At 36.3% G+C, this 12696-nt stretch overlaps 1 protein-coding gene across 1 annotated transcript in view; it reads left to right on the forward strand.

The window, feature by feature from the left end:
• The window catches only part of LOC133091476 (uncharacterized), a 184535-nt gene extending 173723 nt beyond the window's left edge, over positions 1-10812 (forward strand). The window contains exon 6 of the mRNA XM_061190823.1: positions 10671-10812. The gene's annotated coding sequence lies outside the window, so the exon portion shown is untranslated. The remainder of the gene's footprint in view (positions 1-10670) is intronic.
• Positions 10813-12696: the final 1884 nt, after the last annotated feature.

A 12696-nucleotide genomic window follows, 5' to 3' on the forward strand; every position in this document is an offset into this window, starting at 1 on the left:
TTTGGATTTGGACCCGCCTCTGCATGTAAGTCGCCTGAGGGCGTCTGTTCTTCGCTCAGACAGGACAGGGTTAAAGGAGCAGCTGCTTCGGGGGCTCTGGCTCACTCAGGCCGGGGGGAGGGAGGGGTACGGAGGCGGGGCGAGCCTGCGGCGGCAGAGGCCGGCGTGACGTTGCAGCAGCCTGAGGCGCGCCGGGCGTTCTCCCGGGGAAGTTGTCCCTGGATCACGGGACGCTGGCAGTGGCAGGCTGCACAGGCTCCTGGGAGGGGCGGTGTGGATAGTGACTTGTGCTCGCACACAGGCTTCTTGGTGGCTGCAGCAGCAGCCTTAGCGTCTCTTGTCCATCTCTGGGGTCTGCGCTGATAGCCGTGGCTCGCGCCTGTCTCTGGAGCTCGTTTAGGCGGCGCTCTGAATCCCCCTCTCCTCGCACACCAGGAAACAAAGAGGCAAGAAAAAGTCTCTCGCCTCTTCAGCAGCTCCAGGCTTTTCCCGGACTCCCTCCCGGCTAGCTGTGGTGCACTAACCCCTTCAGGCTGTGTTCACGCCGCCAACCCCAGTCCTCTCCCTGCGATCCAACCGAAGCCCGAGCCTCAGCTCCCAGCCCCTGCCCGCCCCGGCGGATGAGCAGACAAGCCTCTCGGGCTGGTGAGTGCTAGTCGGCACCGATCCTCTGTGCGGGAATCTCTCCGCTTTGCCCTCTGCACCCCTGTGGCTGCGCTCTCCTCCGTGTCTCCGTAGCTTCCCCCCCTCTGCCACCCGCAGTCTCCGCCCGCGAAGGGGCTTCCTAGTGTGTGGAAACCTTTCCTCCTTCACAGCTCCCTCCCACTGGTGCAGGTCCCGTCCCTATTCTTTTGTCTCTGTTATTTCTTTTTTCTTTTGCCCTACCCAGGTACGTGGGGAGTTTCTTGCCTTTTGGGAGGTCTGACATCTTCTGCCAGCGTTCAGTGGGTGTTCTATAGGAGCAGTTCCACGTGTAGATGTATTTCTGATGTATCTGTGGGGAGGAAGGTGATCTCCGCGTCTTACTCTTCCACCATCTTGCCCAGACCCCGCCTGATCACAGTATCTTTACATGTTTTTTTTGGTAAAGGTTTTTATGCTGTGGACCATTTTAAAAGTCTTTATTGAATTTGTTACTGTATTGCTTCTGTTTTATGTTTTGGTTTTTTGGCCACGAGGCATTTGCGATCTTAGCTCCCCGACCAGGTATCAAACACTCACCCCCTGCATTAGAAGGTGGAGTCTTAACCACTGGACCGCCAGGGAAGTCCCTCTTTACATGTTATTTTAATATCATTTTCATTCCAAAAAGAGAATTAAAGCCGTAAAACTACTTACTTCCAGCTGCAAGCATTAGCCAATTTCTTCATCCTAAACAGGACCTATAGACTGATTTTCATACAAATCAGTTGCTATTGCTATGTTATTGTCACATGTATGTACCTACCCATCATCCCTTTCTATCTCCAATGTTGAGTGTACTACTTATGAAAGAATTCTGAATTCTTTTTTTTCTAATACTTCAAACATACCACATTATTTTATACGAACTATTCAAGAGATGGCAGGTTCTATAAAATGATTGGGAAGCTCACACTTTGCTAAATTACCTAGATCCAATTATATTTTATACTTTATATTATTAAGCTTTCTAGTAATAAACTTATATTATGATCTTAAAAAACCAAAACAAATAAAAGAATTTTTAATAGTGTTGTTGTGATTTACCACATATTAAAGTAAATATTGGGAGCTGCTTGAATTTATCTCATGGTCATTTCCTAGAATCTAGTAATCATATTATTATGTTATATTTATAAATTGAAATTTACTTATTTTACTTACGTTGTCCAATAGGAATAAGACACAAAGTATAAAAAAAATAACTAAATAAATATTGGTAATTTGGTAAGAGTTTTATCTTGTTACAATTTATTTTCTATCAATATTAAAGAAAGTGTTTCTTGCTACATATATAAAGCTTTTTGACTCATAAATTTTCATATATATATATGAAGATTATGCAGTTGTAATTTCACTGTAGACTTTCCCAAACCACTGGAGTTAATTTCCCTCTTTACCCATTGCTGACTAGTTGTGCTCTACCAATGGAAGCAGTCATTCAGTTGATCTTAACACCTGAATCATCAAGCCAATTTAAGTGTTCTAGATAGTAATATCTTCAGCTCAAGCCTAACTGGAACATCAGTATGGTACCCAAGTAAATGAACATAGATTTTGGTGGACTTTGCTGTCTCTTTTCTTGTTTGTTTCTTGCTCTATAATTCACCTTTTCCATGTTAAAACTTCAGGTTCAAATTCAGACAGATTCTAATTTCTTCATTCTTTCATTCTTCTGATTGAATCTTCAATTTTAAATTTATTCCAGTTCCCAAATACCATTGTTCACAGTGATCCTATTGTAGTGGTTGTAGATTGGTTTATAAATATTTCGTAACTTAATTTGGAATAAAAAGAATTTGGGGGCTTCCCTGGTGGCACAGTGGTTGAGAGTCTGCCTGCTAATGCGGGGGACACGGGTTCGAGCCCTGGTCTGCGAAGATCCCACGTGCGCGGAGCAACTAAGCCCGTGTGCCACAATTACTGAGCCTGTGCGTCTGGAACCTGTGCTCCGCAGCAAGAGAGGCCGCGATACTGAGAGGCCCGCGCACCGCAATGAAGAGTGGCCCCCACTTTCCACAACTAGAGGAAGCCCTCGCACAAAAACGAAGACCCAACACAGCCCAATAAATAAATAAATAATTAATTAAAGGGGCTAATAATTAAAAAAAAAAATTCATTGGGTGTTACACTTATGGTCTCTGAACTTAAAAAAAAAAAAAAATAAGAATTTGGACTTTGAATTTAGAGGGAAAAAAAATACCAGATTAACTCTTTAGGACTATTTTCAGCATCTGATTGGAATTTTTAATTTTTGTTATGTGTTTGAAGTAAGGACAAACTATAGTCTAAACCAGGTTTAGTCTGTCATTTGATTCTTTTCATATGTTTCTTTACTTATCCATACTAATTATATGTGTTCCATGTTTTAGATTTTTGTATATGTGCTTAGATTTTTAAACGTGAAGTGTCTGAAGAACTTCATTACTACTTTCTTTTAGCTATATCTTACAAGATCAATGTGGTTATTCAGAGTCACAAACAGAAATAGTTCCCTAGGATAGTTCATCTTAGCAGTTTATTTTTACTACTTTAGAGATTGAAAATTCTCTGATAAAATGAGTTCATTCTTCTTCATAGAAAAAAATTTTGATGATAGCTTTATTAAAATATAGTTTGTTATAAATTTCACAATTTTAAATTGTACAATTCAGTGCTTTTTGGTGTATTCAGAATGTTGTACATCAATTACCACTTATTCCAGAACTTTTTCATCACCCCAAAAAGAAACCCTGTACCCCTTAGCAGTCACTCTTCATTCCCCTCTACTCCAAGCCCCTGGCAATCATTAATCTTCTTTTTGTCTCTGTGTATTTGCCTATTCTGGACATTTTATATACATAGAATCATACATTATTCTGCTTTTTGTGTCTTGCTCCTTTCACTTAACATAATGTTTTCAAGTTTCATCCATGTTGTAGCATGTGTCAGAATTTCATTCCTTTTTATGGCCAAATAATATTCCATTGTATGGATGGTACTACATTTTATGTATCTGTTCATCAATTCATGATAGTTTATTCTTTTTGAATCAGTTATTATCAGTGACAAGAAGCCTAAAATTATCTTTTGGTACAGAGCAGTCTTTGATGTATGTTTTAGGCATTAAAAACTTGTGGTTTTTTGTTGTTTTTTTTAAATTTTGGTATGTTTTTTAACAGTTGTAATGGATTTAAACTTACCTTTCAAAACTAAAAAGTTATTAATTACAAAACACATCTGACTCCCAAAAGTTTTGAATGAAGGTATTGTGTAACCTCTCTGGAAATTAAGAGAAAAGGAGGATTTGGTCATCTGTTGAGAATATTTAATTTATCCTTTTTTCTAGATAAACATTCACTAGACCCTGCCTTCCTTATATCTGTAACTAAAGTGCATCCTTTTTGAAAAGAGAGTCTCTCTTCTGTTTTCACCACCAGGAACTGAGTTCATTTTTGTTCTAGATTATAAAGTAGCAGCTTCTTTACATCTGTGAGCACCTTACTTTACATCTATTAAAGAAGTTAACAAAGTGAATTTTAACAATCAGCATACTTGTCACTTTTCTAGCTACCAGCCTGTAAGCGCCTTGAAAACAAAGACTGTCATTTATCTCTTGGCTTTTTTCCACAAGGCGGGCAAAGAGTTTCTACTCATCTGTTTGCTGGAGGAATAATGAATGAATATGTAGAGTGAATAAATATTATCACTTATTTTTCCTATTCTTTGGTACAGTGTTTCTCAACATTTTTTTAATAGGTAAGTGTTAAAACTTTCAAGAAGAATGTCATTGTTTTTCAGTTACAAAAATGTTGGGAACCTATATTGTTAAAAATTGGATCACAACCCAAAGCTTTATGAAGGAAGATTACAAATCAAGGGGAAATGGACCTCTATAGTGAACATTCAGAGAAGTAACATTTCTAAATATGACAAGTTGCAAACACATAAATATTTAGAAAACTGTTTATTGCATAAAACTCCTATGAAGCCTGTAAATCTGCTTGTAAAATCAGCTGATTTTAATTTCTAAATAAGAGAAAATTTTACTCAAGAAAAGTTTGAAAATGATCATCACCATATTCTTTTTAATACTGACTTTTAGAATATTTGAGTCTTTTAGGGGTTCCTTTTGATTAGATAAATGCAACTTACAGATTTGATGACAGTCATCTTAAGGCAGATTTACAGGCTTCATAGAATGTTTATTCTCCTCATTAATTATATGTCACCAAAAGTTTCTTTGTGTTTGCTGTCTTTAACCAGCAATCTGTGTGACAGTAAATTTGAAAATGTAGGACTGGTAGTTAAACAATTTAAACCTCTGTAATAATCACAAACACCATGGTGTCAAGGAGGTCATCCGAGTGATCAGCTGCCTGAGTGGCTGAGATGCAAGCATGCTTCTCAGGCCCCTAGGATAGTCGTTGACTCATATGCCTTGGGTGCTCTCAAATCATTCCATTAAATAACTATGCAGTTATTAATTTCTTAAATTAAAAATTTAAACAGATGTTTTTACCACCTTTAACATGAACTCCTTGGAAAACTCTGTGACCTTCTAGATCAGGGATCAGCTAACTTTTTCTGTTAAAGGCCAGATAGATAGTAAATATTTTAGGCTTGACTAACCAGCAGGTCCTCAACTACTGTTGAGGCATGAAAGAAGTCACAGGTGATACATGAACGAATGAGCATGGCTGTGTTTCAGCTTTATTTATGGACACTTAAATTTGAATTTCATATAATTTTCAGGTGTCATGATTTTTTTTTTCTTGTGGTGCTTTCTGAACCACTTAAAATGTAAATACCATTCTTGGCTTGGGGGGGCGCAGGGGGCATACAAAAAACAGGTGGCAAACTGGATTTGTTCTCTGGCTGAAGTTGGCCAACCCCTACTCTAGATGGTTAAATCTTCTGGTTGGGAAAAGTCTGCTGTAGTAGTACATTCTTAAACTCCTCCACTACCAATTCTATCATGCCATCCCAAAGTGATTTGAGCTTATGCCTGAAGACAAAAGATGTTCAATTTGTTACCAGCAGCTTCTGTGTGACCCCAATAATGTTGCTTCTTTCTCCCACTTCACAAGTAGCTCACAGAAGTAAATAAAAGGAAATTTCAACACTGCCTGCTGTGAAACTAATCGTCTTTTGTTAAGATGATGTAGTGTGGCATAATGGAAAGAAAAGCTGGGAAACTTAGAAACCAGGGTGTAGTTGGTTTTACCACTACTCAAAGTGGTCAAGTTTCTCAAACTTCTGAGGCTTCATTTTCTCTCCTGTTCATCAGGAAGAAGTATTGAGGTTATATTGTAGTAGTAGATATGAAATCACTGGTAAAGTAAAAAGCATAAAAAACATTGCCATTGTGGTGGTGGTAGTATCGAATGCTTTATTATTTACTCTTACATAAGATTTCTTGCAGGGTTCCCTATATATGCTGATATATTCCTCTTGAAGATTAGGTATAGATTAAGGATTGCTCATAAACTTTCCACAGGCATTTTACCTCCACATACTCTCACACTTTCAAGCTACCCTCATCTCCTTACTGTATAGATGTACCAAGTTCATTACTAACAGTACTATGAAATTTTTAAATTATATTCCTCATATTCTTTCTTATTCCTTTATGAGGGCAGAGACTTTGTCTCATCCCACTTGTATCTTCAGTACCTAAAGCAATGTCTGGAATATATTTGAGTCTCATAAATAGTTTCTGAGTGAATCAATGACAAAAATAATCCCATATGTTTACTTGCCTTTCATTATCAAAATGAATATAGAAAGCTCCTTACAAACAAAATGTACTTAAATACATAAAATACATAGGATTACAAAGGAAATCTACTTTTTGCAACTTTACTAAAATGTAGTTCTATCCACAGATCCTTTAGGGTCCATGAACCCTGGTTTTTAAAATATGGAAGAATTTTTAACTAGTATCAGGGGACACACAATCCATAACTCTAAACTGCTTACTTTGACAGGATCAAAAAGCAAATGCAAACTTCATTTGGTCTTTTTAAGAAATCCTTCCTCTGCACTTTTAAATTATAACAAAAAGAACAATGAAGTTTTTAAAGCCGATTTTGCTTAAGTTTCTTTTGGTTGCAATAAGAAAAACAGAGTTTGGCAAGCTTATTTTAAAAGGGCATTTGCCTGGGAAGATACTAGAGTATCCTGAAATTCACAGGTGGGAAGAAAAGGAACAAGGGTAGCTCTGGGGATTTCACCTTTCTCTAGAGTAGAGCCATTAATGGGGACTCCCACTCACATGTCCAAATTTCAGGCTATTAAAAGAGAAACCTGGATGATTCAGCTTGGATCACAGATGCATTCCTGAATTGGTCAGCCGAAGTCAGAGGGTAGAATTATGCGGTAGAGCTATGAGCACTGAGGGCCACTGTTCGGTGTCAGGGTGAGCTGGGAAGTTACTTCAAGAGATGTGTAGTCTTATTAGTTTGACTCCAGAAAATAGTACATTTATTTTATATTAATGTCTCAAGATGAAACATTACACTCAAAGCTACAAGACATCTTTGTCCACTGACAATTAGACTACATTTACAATTATGAATTTCAATATGTGCCAGATCACCCACTGCCGTATTAATAAATGGCTTAATATCTTATAATACAGTATGCCAGTATAATGTAGTGGCAATATAGCTTAGGGGCTTAGAGTGTAGGCCCTTGAGCTAGACTTGCATGGCTTCATATCCAGCTCTACCGCTTTATTAGCTGTGAAAGTTTGGACAGATTACTCAATCTCTGACCCTCATTTTTGCTGTCTATAAAAAGGAAGTTTATCAGTGAGCTTTTGCTGCAGTACAAACCACCACAAAAATCTCACTGGCATGTCACAGTAAATGCATTTAGTTCTTGCTCAGAAGTCTGGGGGTAAGCAGGAGGAGGTCTGATCCAGGTTGAGCTCAACTGGACGTGGTTCCAAGTGGAGGATGGGCCTAAGTCTGTGCCACATGTCGCATCTTCCTTGGACCTATAGCTACCTGAAACATTTTTTTCTCAGAGTAAAAAGCAAGAGTGCAAGGAAGAAGCCCACTTAACTAAAGCTACATATTTCAAGGCTCTGCTTGTGTGTTGCCTGCTGTTATCCTATTTGGTCAAAGCAAGTCACGTGGCCAAGCCCAAACTCAAAGAGCAGAGAGGTACACATGCACCTCCCATGAATGTGTAGTGGGGAAAGGGAGGAATAATCCAATATACCATAGAGATTTAATATTAGTATCTAGCTAATAGAGTTGTTGTAAGTTTAATACTATACATACAGAGCTTAGAATAGCACTTGGCACATAGTAAATGCCCAATAAATATTTGTTATTATTAGGCATACTCTTATGCAGAAAGTCACACAAAAGTTCAGTATTGTTTACCTATGATATAAAGTAGATATTTTACAAATGTGTCACTTCAAAACATGCATGCTTAAATTTAATTAAAAACTTATCTCTAATTTTTAAATTGTAGATTAGATGAACAAGATTATATGTCTTTCAGACTGGCCAGCCAGCTTCTGGGATAGTCAGAGTGGTTACTGCCTCAATTACTTAACTCAGTAAAGTCATAGAATTACTAAAGATTGAGTTCTGCCCTCTCATTTTAGAGATAATGTGTTGGGCCAAGAATTGTGAGGTATCTAAATCAAAGATAAAGAGATAGATGGATAGATAAATGATAAATAGATAAGTAATTAAACAGAAAATGGGAATGCAAGGAAGCACCTAGATCTCTAGAATTCCAGTAGAAAACTCTTCCCACTATATTACACAGCCCAGGTGTTGTTTCCTGTAGTTTTGTTTTTGTTTTTTTTTTTGAATTTTTGAATTTTATTTTTTTATACAGCAGGTTCTTATTAGTTATCTATTTTATACATATTAATGTATACATGTCAATCCCAATTGCCCAATTCATCCCACCACCACCCCCCGCCACTTTCCCCCCTTGGTGTCCATACGTTTGTTCTCTACATCTGTGTTTCTATTTCTGCCCTGCAAACCGGTTCATCTGTACCATTTTTCTAGGTTCCACATATATGCATTAATATACGATACTTGTTTTTCTCTTTCTGACTTACTTCACTCTGTATGACAATCTCTAGGTCCATCCACGTCTCTACAAATGACCCAATTTCATTCCTTTTTATGGCTGAGTAATATTTTCTAAGTACTGTTTATCATATTTTTTTCTTTCAGCAAACCATATAAGAAGAAATAATTTTAAGAAGCTTTTAAAATATTTTTTTCAACTGTTCCTTCAATTGAGAAGAATAATATTATAGGATAGGGTTTACTTATAATGTTAAAAAAAAACAAACTAATCCTTACAGAAACCTTCACTTACCTACTTAACTAATATTTATTGAGTACTTATCTGTTAGGCACTTGGGCATACAGCAGAAAAAGAAAAAAAAAGCTGGTCTTGTGAGCATACATTACATAGAGGAGACAGGCAATAAACAAACTAATACATAGTATATTCCACAATCCTTTATCTGCAATTCCAAAATCCAAAAGCTCTAAAACTGAAAATTTTTGCAATTCATATAATGGTAAAACCTGACCTAATCTTAACTTGTTTAGTAGTAAAACTGATATGAGCTATTTATTGTCTTTTTACAAATACCACTGAGAATGGATACATGTTTTGCTGTAGAGATATTAACATATTTTATTTCAGAGTGCTGCCCCAGACCTCTCAGACTAGGGGAAGAGGCTGCATAATTAAAGTCCATTTACCATATTACCTTTAAAAACTCAAATAATACTTAATCCCAAAACACATCTGCCCCCCTAGGGATTATATTGGGTTGTTTAATATCTAGAAATTATAAATACTGTGACTGGAAATGAAGTACGTATGGGTATAGAAAATGAGGGTCAGTAGGGAGAGGGATGAATGCTGGAGGGTGGGAAAGTAGTTTAGCTAGTAGTAAGAGACAACCTCTCTGGGAGGTGACATTTGAGCAGATTCTTGAAACATGCAGTGGCGCTCTCAGGGAAAAGAATGTTTCAGTCATTGGGAACAGACATGCGCCTAGATGGAGAAATGTTCCAGTCTGAGGAGGAACCAAGGTCAAAGACCTTACCCAAAAGTGTGCTTAGTATATTTAAGGAAGAACAAGAAGACCACTAGGCTGTAGATTACACAGCAAGGGGAAAAATGATAGGATAGGCTCTCAGAGGTAGCCAGGGCCCAATCATCTAAGGCAAGATAAAGCCTTTGGATTTTATCATAGATGTTCTGGGATATCTTCGAAGTGTTTTGATCAAGAGTGTCTAAAATCCAATTTTCTTTTTAAAAATATTGCTCTGTGGATAATAAAAATATCCCTTTTTTGCTATATGGATAATAGATTGTTGCAGTACCAAAGATTAGAAAAAATAAATGATCATAACTGGTTGAAATTCAGAAATTTAACAGTGATTGGTCATTTTTAATAAAATACTCTTAATCATACTTTAATAAAATAGTATCTTAGGTGTTCATTGAGCAAGTGCTGTGCTTTGAATTAATAATCTAAATATTACTTAACTATCATGTTCTTTCTTTCTAGATTTTTCTCTAAGCATTAGGGCTGAGAAACTAGCTTGGTCATGATAATGCTATTCCCAGTCTCTCTCCCTCTTCCAGAGTCTTCTCTTCTACCTGCTGGGAGATAACTAGAGGAAAGAGCCCTGGATTTGGAATGATAAGAACTGGTTTCTCATGCTGGCTCTGCTACCAGTTGACTGTAACAATGGTTGAGTTGTTTAACCTGTCTGGATTTGTTTCCTATCCTGTAAGATATGCGGATTGAATCATCTGATTTATATAGCTCTTTCTTACCTGAAGTCATAAATTTAGCAAGTCCTGTGTGTAAGACTAAAATTCTATGATTCTTAACGAGACCTCATTAAGAATCTCAAAATGTCCTTAAATATGAATCTGAAGAAATATAGAATAACTGTCTGTCTGTTCAGAATTCACCCTTATTTCCTTTTTAACAGGACCAAGGAAATATATACCAGAAGCGAAGAGCACAGAATATTTTTCTTCATCAATCTGTAGAACTGTGATACTCCTCTAATTCCATCAAACACAAAGGAATGATCACCTTGGCAGATGGCCACAGAGGACGTCAACAATTATTTGGAGGCAAGCAATGAAATATTTGTGCTATGAGTTTTCTATTATTAAGTATGTAGAAACAAGTAGAATTATCTTATGTTTTAATGAAAAAATAAAAAGTAGTCTTTAATATAGCAATTTATATAAGCATAGCTATTTCTCTTTTTCTTTTTTTCTTTTTCCTGAGCACTGTTGCATGTCAAAAATTACAGTAAGCTGCTTTTGCCCTTACCTGGAGTACTATATAGTATAGGACTACATTATATCCCTAAATACAAAAAATTTAAATAATAAAAATTATGTACCCATGTTTGAAAATAGGGCTCTTTGCATCTATCTTGGACACACATATCATATAACTACAAATACTAAATAGTTCGGGAAGTTAGAATTATTTTCTACTTATTTTAAAATTATCCATGCCATGTATGAATTTTTTTGTTTAATTTCTACATTTTTTTCCCTCACTTATTTTAAACAACTATTCTGAAGTGCTCCAAAATCTTGGGATGTCATCCCTTTACATCCCTAATAGCTTCATATTTTATGAGAATTGTACACCACAAGATCCCATTGAGCATTTCATTACTTTCACAGCAGCTCTCATTGCTCCTGGAAAAATAGCTGGCCAAGGATTATGGACCACAGTGCCATCTTCAAAATAGAAATTAATTACATTACCCTTTAAAGGGGGTTTGCTTGGAAAGAAATTGACTGGATTATAAAAAAAAAAAAAATAAATGTAAGGAATCTGCTTTCTGTACTTTCATGAAAAATAAAGACTTAAGTAGATGAATATAAAATGAAATAAAAGTAAACTCATAAAAATTTGAGTAGAATGCACTAAAGTTGAATTTCTCCAAGCATTTTATACAAACAAAGAAACTGTAGATATGTTCAGAATTTTTAATTTAGTGTTAATTCAACTCATAGGCCTAAGGTCATCCAGCAAATGAGTCTGCTTTTTAAGCTGTACATAAAGGGATGCTTTCTAGGTAAAGGAGACCATAAATGTTTAAAAAACCCAGTGTAGAGCTTCTGAGTTTTCTTTCAGTAACTAGAGTCAAAATTAGTTCTTGCTTTTCTGTTGGGGAAAATTTCATCTAATTACATTCAAATTATTCTGCAACTTTTTGGACAGCAAATCCTGATCACAAAAGAAAAGAAAAAGCAGCTGTGTTGCCCTTTCCTCGTAGTTATAAGAATAGCATTATTATGCAGTCACTAGGCTTTATAGAACCACAAGTGATTATCCACTGGCGGCTTTCTGGCAGAGAGACACCTAAACCTTTCTGAACTGCTGATAATGTATGCCTTCTCTTTTTAAGGATCTTCAGAAAAATAGATTTCATTGCTTCCTTCAGTAAACCAATCTAGTATAACAGCTCTCAGGAGTAGGGAGATCTTTCTTAACCCTTTTATTAAGTGACTGTTTCTAAAACTTCTTTTCTCAGAATTACACTTTAATCATGATTTAAATCTTCTCTTAGTTTGATATACATAATTCACCTATTTAAGAAAATAGTTAAAATTGACCATTGCTAAATTAATGGAACTAGTTCCTATAAACAATGCTTCTCTGTAAGCAACCTGTAGTCAAATTTCTTCTTTCTCTAATATTTCCTTTTTTAACTCATCCACATGTCATATCTTATTTTGATCTTCAGTTATTCTTTAACCACAGCAACGTATCTTGTGTCAGATAGCTGTAATTTATATTTCTTCCACAGTATATTAAGAACCAGCCCTTTGTTCTCTTTGAATTGCATTCTTTTTATGACCATGTCATTAATAAGCCACAGATATTTATAATTCTAATCAAAAGTGCTATTTCATTTATTTCCCATATTTTAGCATTTATTTGCAAATCATGATTTACAAAAATTTCAGTGGTTAGAAAGGCAA

This window comes from Eubalaena glacialis, chromosome 1, assembly GCF_028564815.1.
Source record: "Eubalaena glacialis isolate mEubGla1 chromosome 1, mEubGla1.1.hap2.+ XY, whole genome shotgun sequence".
In the NCBI taxonomy this organism is placed as follows: Eukaryota; Metazoa; Chordata; class Mammalia; order Artiodactyla; family Balaenidae; genus Eubalaena; species Eubalaena glacialis.